At 27.4% G+C, this 5,553-nt stretch overlaps 1 pseudogene; it reads left to right on the top strand.

Annotated features, from left to right (window-relative positions):
- LOC120780215 overlaps window positions 1-5,117 on the top strand; it is an 11,873-nt pseudogene extending 6,756 nt beyond the window's left edge.
- Window positions 5,118-5,553: the final 436 nt, after the last annotated feature.

Here is a 5,553-nt window from a genome sequence, read left to right as displayed (position 1 = left end):
GACTCTCACGTGTTGTGAGTTTGGATCGGCTTTTAATTTCTTCGGATATGCTGAACCCATTAGCCATGCCATAGTTCATGCAGAGATGTCTCTTCAAGTGCCCTGAGGGGACTAGTTCAGCGTATGCAGACAGATAAGATTACAAAGATTGTTAAAAATATAATTTTTTTAAGTATAATATGTATGAGACTAAAAGACCTTTAAAAATTAAAATTAAAAATATTTCATTATTTCAGCATTGCAGAAATATACTTAATTGTTTTGCTTTTAAAGAATTTTTTCAATCTTCTTGCATATTTTAAGTTTTTTCCCCTTCCTTACTCGTACAAGATAATTTGCATAAAATCACATTTTCCTCTGTACCAACATTTATTCCACTTTTCCGTTTTATTAATTTTAGCATGCACAAAATTTTTCCTTTATTTTTACAGTTTTGTTTATGCATAATAATTTTGTTTATAAATATGCCAAAACCAAGTGATGCAACTAATTCAGTTTAATTCAGCATTTTTTTTATTTTGAAATTGAGAAGGGTTGCTAATTTAGTTTGATTAAGTATTTTGAGTACTAAAGTTGTATTTTAATATCAAAAGAATTACCAAAATCAGGACGTTAATTATGATAAGTTTTGAGGAAAAATGAAATGTTTATAATCAAACCAAAATAAATATTTGGATATACGATAATACAATATAAGTAAAAATAATTAATATTTGCGAAAACAAATTTACATAAATTAAAATATGCAATTTTTTTTAATTTATCAAATATGCTCTTTCTGATTTTAATATATTAAAATGTTGAAAAAAAATCAGTTAATTAAAAAGTAAAATAAATTAATTAAAAATAAAATAAATAATTAATTAAAAATAAAATAAATAATTAAAAAAATAAAATAATTAACAAAAAAATAATTAATTAAATAAATAATGAAATAAACATAAAAAAAGAAACAAAAATATGTAAAAGAATTATTTAAATAAAAATATATGTAAATAAAAGAAATTTACATAATTAAAGTATGCAATTTTTTTGTTTTAATTTATCAAATATGCTCTTTTGATTTTAATATCTTAAAATATATAAAAAATTAATTAAAAAGAAATGGAAATAAATTAATTAAAAAAAAATTAATTAAAAAAATAATTAAAAAATTAATTAATTAAAAAAACAACAAAGATATTTATAAAAAGAAACAAAAATATGTAAAAAGAAATTATTTAAATAAAAATATGTAATCACAAAAGAAATTTACATAATTAAAGTATACAATTTTTGTTTAATTTATCAAATATACTCTTTTGATTTAATATCTTAAAATATAAAAAAATTAATTAAAAATAAAATAAATTAATTAAAAATAAATTAATTAAAAAAATAATTTAAAAAAATTAATTAATTAAAAACAATAGAATATTATATAAAGGGAAACAAAAATATAAAAAGAATTATTTAAGAATAAAAATGGAAATAAGAAACAAATTTACATAAATTAAAATGCCTGAATTTTTTTTTGAATTTATCAAATATGCTCTTCTTTGATTTTGATCTTATTTAAAATAAATTTATCTAAAAAAAATTAATTAATTAAAAATGAAACAATTTAATTAATTTAAAATAAAAAAAAACAATATAAAAAAAAAACAAATATAAAAAAACAAAAAATATCTACAATTAATTACTAATAATTTTTTTTAATAAAAACAAATTTACATAAATTAAAATATGCATTTTTTTGAAAATTATATTTTCATTTATATAAAAATAAAAGAAATTAATATAAAGAAATAAATGTATGAAATAAAACTAAATACAAATACAAAAATATATTTAAATGAATATAAAAAATATTATTTAATAAAAATTGTTTATATAAAATTATTTTCGCAATGAATAGAAAATATTTTTTTATTATAAATGCTTAAAAAATATTAAGCAACAGTAAATATAAATGAAAAAAAAAGTATTTTTTCTTACAAAATTATTTCAGATAAATATGCGAAATATTACATTTAAACAGCTGTTAGTGGCAGTCAAATAAAACCCATATTTATTCAAACATGCAGTAACATACATATACGTATGTACATAGATACATACATAAAAATCACCTCCAAACAAGTTTTATGTACATTTTACATCTTTTTCTTGTTTTATTATCCCATACCGCTGCATTTTATACTAATTGACGCGTTAAAATATATAAATTAGAATCGAGTGGCAGCCAAAAATCGGCAAACATGCATAAAAAAATATTAATGAAAAAATACGCGCAGTGACTGGGCCACAGCAGACAGCAGCTAATTAATAATGAAAAGTATTGTCGGTGCAATACTCATTTAATTAGAGACTGCAAAGCGCAATATACCATTAAAGGTCTATGCATATGTATGCAACTATGTTCGAAAATTAATTTGAAAAAATAAAAAAAAAAACATTATACAACGGTTCACCGTACAAAAACACTAACTAAACCGCTCGAGCGTAAAAATATCAGGCAATAAAATATATAAAAATATATACAACAAAAAGAGCTGATTGTCAAAATGAATATTTTCTATAAACAAGCCAAAATCATCAAATAATCAGTTGTATAGCTAATTGGAATATACATACAGATGCGTGCAACTAATTAACAACGACTTGCCCTTATAAATTAAATAGCTATTTCTGTAAAATTTTTAAGCGTAAAAATATATATTTTTTTTTAGTTCTCTTCTGTGAAAGTATGGTCAAATTTAGCTGTAAAAAAATCTTGATAAAATCCCGTTATTCTGAAACAGTTCAGGTCTTTTATCCAGAAGTGAGTAAAACGGTCGTGCATATAATTAGCAACGCGTGTCGAATTCTTAAGATTTCTTATAAATTAGTTGTGTACAGGTAACTAAATATTTATATTTTTATTAAAATAAGTTACTATAAAGGAAATAAATAATTTTAGTTAAAAAAAAAATGGGCAAGCGCAAGTCTTGTGATGAATACACTAGAGCTGCGATCGTACAGATGCACAAGGATAGGAAATCTTACGGAGATATTGCAAAGACTCTAAATATTTCCAAACGTATGGCTTTTAATGCAGTAAAGTATTACAACAAAAATAAAACAATAAAACAAGTGCTTAGAAAGAAAAGAGGTCGGAAATCGACTCTTCGGGAGGACGAATTAATTATCCGCGAGTCAAAAAAGGATCCCCACAAGACGGCAAATCAAATTCGAGTTGCAGTTTTTGGAGAAAATCCAAACGCACCATCTGTAGATACCGTAAAAAGACGATTACGTGAGGCAGGACTTTTTGGAAGAGTTTCAAGGAAGAAGCCATTATTCTCTGAACGCAATCGGAGGAGCCGCTTAGAGTTTGCAAAAAAATATCGTCATTGGACAGCAAGAGATTGGAAAAGAGTTTTATTTTCTGATGAAAGTAAGATAAATAGGGTTTCTTCAGATGGGAAAGCTTATGTCCGCAGGCCTCGATGCAAGGAGTTTGACCCCAAGTACACTAGGCCAACTTTGAAGCATGGTGGCGGCTGTATAATGATTTGGGGTGCCATGTCGTGGTGAGGTGTTGGGCCTATTTATAAAATCGATGGGCGTATGGACCAGTTTAAATACATATCAATCATGGACAACATAATGTTACCATATGCTGATGATAATATGCCTGTAACGTGGATTTACCAGCAGGATAACGACCCGAAACATACTGCGCATGCTACAAAGCAATGGTTTCAGGAAAACATGGTTACTCTATTAGACTGGCCTTCATGCTGCCCCGACCTAAATCCAATCGAAAATCTTTGGACACATTTAAAGAAAAGAGTTCGTTCCCAAAAAGTTGGAAATTTCCAGGAATTATACGAAAAGGTTCAACAAGAATGGAACCATATTCCAAAGGACATCTGGAAAAGTTTAGTGGAGGCAATGCCTCGCAGATGTCAAGCTGTGATTGAAAATAATGGGTTTGCAACCAAATATTAACTTTAAAACCAAAATAAAAATAATTTTTCCAAAAAACAAGAAAGCGTTGTTAATTAGTTGCACGACCTATTTTTGACTTTGAAGTCTTAAAATGCCCTTATTTTATAAAAGTCCTCTTATAACAAAAAAAAAAATATATTTTTTATATTTCTTATATTATATAATTTATCCTTAAAACATATAGTTAAAATATTTTTCTCGAAAATCAAAATATCAACCAATTTCGATTTTTCCTACCAGCGTTGTTAATTAGTTGCACGCATCTGTTATATTATATTTTTTAAAATACATAAGTATGTATCTATTTTCTTTACAGATGCAGAAATTCAAGAATGGTATAAAGGATTTTTAAAAGATTGTCCTAGTGGGCATCTCTCTGTTGAGGAATTCAAAAAAAATATATGGGAACTTTTTTTCCGTACGGCGACGCAAGTAAAGTAAGCATAAATCTCATTCTAAAATGCACGTGTTATAAACTTACTATATTGTAGAATATTTCAATAAAATTGTTGTAATTTTATTTCCAGTTTGCTGAGCACGTATTCCGCACGTTCGATGCCAATGGAGATGGCACGATTGATTTTAGAGAGTTTCTATGCGCGCTGAGCGTAACATCACGCGGCAAGTTAGAACAAAAGTTAAAATGGGCGTTCTCGATGTATGATCTAAATGGGCGTTCTCGATGTATGATCTAGATGGAAATGGTTACATTTCCCGACAAGAAATGCTGGAAATCGTCACGGTTGGTGCATATTTGATGAAAGATGTGAATTTCTAATACAATTATATTGCTCTTTACTCCTTTTTGCTATCGATGTAGTAATATTTACTTATAAATTTCATTCATTATTTTTTTTAATTTTGCAGGCAATTTATAAAATGGTTGGTTCAGTTATGAAAATGCCGGAAGACGAGAGTACGCCAGAGAAACGAACGGATAAAATATTTAGACAGATGGATCGAAATAAAGACGGCAAATTAAGCCTCGAAGAGTTCATTGAAGGCGCGAAGAGCGATCCGTCAATCGTTCGCTTATTACAATGTGATCCTCAAACACATTAACTTTTATATATATAAAAAGTTATAACAAGCAATAAACAATTAATCTCAAATACATGCAAAATAATAAAGTTATAAAACAATTAAACACCTTTTGGAAATGGTTTTGGAATGAAGGTTGGTTAAAGTGGTGGAATTATTTGAATTGAAAATTGGTTGGTGTTGTTGTTGTGGCGGCAGAATTCAGCCGAGTTGGCAGTCATTGGCCTTATATAATATCTCGTTCCGGTTACGTAGACCCGACTGTCATGGGAACGGAATTGAAAATTGGTAAATGTAATCGTCTTAAAACTGCTTAGAAGTCCTCTATCCGAGATATATCTGTGCTAGATACTTGAACGAACTTTTCGATCAATTGTGTTGAGTGAAAGGCGAATTAGTTTCCTCGACGTTCTCTCATCTCTCATCTCACTTCTCACTCTCAATAGTCATATACAGGGATGTTGTGGAATCTGATAGTTGTCGGAATCAGAATTGAAACCGATCAAAAAAAGCAGTAGGTGTCATGAATTCAGACAT

Source organism: Bactrocera tryoni, unplaced genomic scaffold (assembly GCF_016617805.1).
Source record: "Bactrocera tryoni isolate S06 unplaced genomic scaffold, CSIRO_BtryS06_freeze2 scaffold_239, whole genome shotgun sequence".
Taxonomy (NCBI): domain Eukaryota; kingdom Metazoa; phylum Arthropoda; class Insecta; order Diptera; family Tephritidae; genus Bactrocera; species Bactrocera tryoni.
This window is presented reverse-complemented; position numbering and strand designations above follow the sequence as displayed.